This window comes from Pteropus vampyrus, unplaced genomic scaffold, assembly GCF_000151845.1.
Source record: "Pteropus vampyrus isolate Shadow unplaced genomic scaffold, Pvam_2.0 Scaffold19, whole genome shotgun sequence".
Lineage (NCBI taxonomy): Eukaryota > Metazoa > Chordata > Mammalia > Chiroptera > Pteropodidae > Pteropus > Pteropus vampyrus.
Genome location: NW_011888800.1, coordinates 7982766 through 7986628, shown reverse-complemented (window position 1 = coordinate 7986628; position 3863 = coordinate 7982766). Strand labels below are relative to the sequence as shown.

Below are 3863 nucleotides of genomic sequence, written 5' to 3'. Positions count from 1 at the left end.
TTCATTCTTCCGACTTTCTCTCTTTTGCTTCTGAACCAATTTTAGTACACTTGTATAATCCTTGGTAAAATGGGCTTATACAAACCATGTTTTCTGTCTTTCTCCATCAGTATTTTTTCATTTACTACTATTAATAATATACCTCCCTTCATCTTTCCCACAAATATCACTCTGGATTTTAATTTTCACATCATATGACAAATTAATCCTAGCTAGAAAAGAGAGTAAAAGATTGAAATTTTTTAAACCTAAAGAGTTAGAAATGAGTATCTCCTCTGAGAAAGAATTTTCTAAACCTAAATGCTTTAAAAGAAATGAGAGAAAATGGTCTGCATTAAATTTTCTCTGTCTCTCTCAGTTTCTTTAAAAGGCAACTGTTCAAAGCAGTGCTTAATCAGGTTTTTAACATGTATAGATGAAATATGTGTGATAAACAACACAAAAGAAGGGGAGGGGATGGGTCGTACTGGTACAAGGTTCCTATATTTTATCGGGTACAAGGTTCTTATATTTTATTGGGAATAAGTGAGTATTAACTTGAGCTAGATTGTTATAATCTAAAGAGATAATTCCTACAGTGCTAGTTCACAACTTCAGTGTGCATCAAATTGGCCTGACGAGCTTGTTAAAACACATTGTACCGGACCGCACTCTCAGAGTTTTTGATTCAATAGGTTTGACATAGGGCCCAAGAATTTACATTTCTAACACATGATACTAATGCTCCTGGTCTGGAGGCTACACTCTGAGAACAACTGCCTGAGAGCAACCACTAAAAGAAGAATGCAAAGAAATAGAGCTAAAAAATTCAAAAGAGGAATTGAAATGACATACTAAAAAAATATTTGTTTAATACAAAACAAGGTAGGAAAGGAGAAACATAAAAATGACACAGCCAGTAGCTAATTGGAGACCTAATTCTAACCTTTTGATTTAGTAATCAAAAGGCAGAGATTGACTAGATAAAGAAGAAACACCAAAATCTGTGCTGTCTACAAGATGCTTTAAATTCAAAGACCAAGTAGGTTAAAAGTAAAAAAGATGGAAATAGATGTGCTATGTAAATTGTAACAAAAAAAAAAAAGCTGGAGTGGCTATGTTAATATCAGGCAAATGGACTTTAAGTCAAAGAATACTGCTAGACACAAGAGTGACATTCCATAATGATAAAAGGATCAGTGCAGCAGGAAGATATAACAATGATAAATATATGTACCTAATAACAGAGCTCCAAAATACTTAAAGAAAAACTTATAGCACTACAAGGAGAAATAGACAAATCCACAATTATATTAGGAGACTTCAACACCTCTTTCAATAATTGATAAGACTACTAGACAAAGTAATTAAGGATACAGAAGAACCGTACAACACCGTTGACGAACAAGATCTAATTAACATTTATAGAATCCACCACCCAAAGCAGCAGAGTCACAGTTTTTTCAAGCGCATATGAAACATTCACCAGGATAAACTATGCTAGGCCATTAAATAAGTCTCAATCTTAGGAGAATCTCAAAAGGATTGAAATAATTTAGAGTATGTTCTCCAACCATAGTAGAATTTAATTAGAAATAAGTATCAGAAATCCGGGAAATCTCCAAATATAGGATAATGAAATACCATACTTCCAGGTTACCAATGACTGAAACAAGTTACAAGGAAAATTAGAAAATATCTTCAACTAAATGAAAATGAGAATACAACTTACATTTGTAGGATATAGCTAATGCATTGCTGAAAAAGAAATTTGTAGTTTTAAATGATTACATTAGGAAAAAAGAAAGATGTAAGATCAATTATCTAAGTTTCTCAGAAATTAGAAAAAGAAGAAAAAGTTAAACCCCAAATAAGTAGAAGAAAGGAAATAATAAAGAGCAGAATGGAAATTAATAATACATAAAACTGACAAACAATAGGGAAAAAAATCAATGAGACCAAATGCTAGTTCTTTAATAAATAAAATAAACTTTTAGATAAATCGATCAAAAAGAAGACATAAATTTCCAATATCCAAAATGAAAGAAGGAACTTCAGAGCAGCGTTATTCATTATAGTAAAATAATAGAAACAATCAACACATCCATCAACTGGTAAATGGATAAGTGTGGTATATAAAAATGTGGTAAGTGAAAAAGGGAATAATACTGACAACTAAAAGGAACAAATTATTGAAACATGTAGTAACATGGATGGATCTCAAAAATATTATGCTAGGTGTACCATGGGAGGGGCGAGGGGGGAAGGTAGATAGGGTAAAGGGGGTCAAATATGTGGTAACAGAAGGAAATCTATGGGAGCTGAACACACAATGTAAATATATATGCCTTACTGTTAAAGTGTACAGCTGAAACTTACTGGATTTCATTAACCATTGTCACCATAAATAAAATTAAAAAAAAATTATGCTAGGTAAAAGAAGCCAGATGTAAAAGACTACATACTGAATGTTTTCTTTATATGAAATTCTAGAAAAGACAAAACTATTAGGGTTGCCTGGGATGGCAGTGGGGATTGACTGGCAGAGGGTATGAAGTAACTTTTTGGAGTGAAAACATTCTGAAAGTTGATTGTGGTAATAGTCGCATGACTATATACTTTATCAAACTTAATGAAGTATATATTTAACATGATGAATTTTATTAAGTGGAAATAATTCAATAAATCTGTTAAAATTTGTAAACAAGTTTTGGTAAGAAATAAGTAAAAAGGGAAAAATAGTTGTAACAGGATAAGATAAACATAGGGTTAATATCATATGTTGTAAGGAGTTTACACCTTTAAGAAGTATTAGAATTCCTATACATAAATTGGGAAAAGGCAAAAACAAATTCTTTAGGAAGAGAAACTATAAATAACTCTTTGAAAAAAATAAGTCTTGTCAATAAATGGAAATTAAAATGAAAGTTCAGTATTATTTTGACTTATAAAACTAGCAAAAACTTTAATTTTAATTTTAATTTTTTTATTTTTGGGTGGAGGAAGAGCAGTTTTATTTCATTCTTTAAATTTGTGTACTCACATTTAGTACTATATAAACTTGTCTTTAGAATTTAATTTGACTCGGGCAGTATCTCACCTGAATTTATTTGGAGAAATGCAACTTGGCCATTCTGCCTGAAAATATTGAAAAAGCTGCCAAATTCGAAAATAGAGTATTTACAATCAGAAATTTTAAGTTAATCTCCATACATTTTAATTTATTATTGGGTTAATTTTATACTTAGCATATATTTTTAAGGTAGGTGAAACATGTTATCAGGATATTATGCAAGAAATCACATCTTTTGCATAGGTGGTCCCCTGGGTTGTACTTTCTGGTAACAAAAAATATACACTGGCATCATTAAACTGTACTCATAGGTTATAAAAATTGTACAAAGCCATTATGAATTTTTAAGTTTAGAAGCCTTTTAATAGTTAATCTTTGAGCTTAAAGGAATAAAAATGAAAATAGTCCCATACAAATGAGCAAACACTTTTAAAAGATGTTTTATTATTTTTAAGGGTTCTAACACAAGAAGTACTTCACATAGTGGGACTATACATTAGTGAAAAAAAATTATTTGCCAGTTTTTGAAACAGATATAACTTTATATAGTTAAGTACACAAATTTTAAGTATACAGCTTGACAGATTTTTACATAGATGTACATTTGTGTAACCACCATCAAGATCAAGAGCTAGACCATTTCCATTTCCCTGAAGCTTCCCACGTACACCTTCCAGTCACAACCCCCCCCCGAAATATAACCATTATTCTGACTTCTGTCATTATAGATTTTGTCTGTGCTTGAACTTCCTATAAATAAACCATACTGCATGTAAGCTTTCATGTCTAGCTTTAGCTCACCATAGTTTCT

General features: G+C 31.1%; 1 protein-coding gene across 1 annotated transcript in view; it reads left to right on the top strand.

Moving 5' to 3' along the window:
* The window catches only part of ZNF106 (zinc finger protein 106), a 50596-nt gene that overhangs the window by 31185 nt on the left and 15548 nt on the right, over positions 1-3863 (top strand). The window lies entirely within an intron of this gene.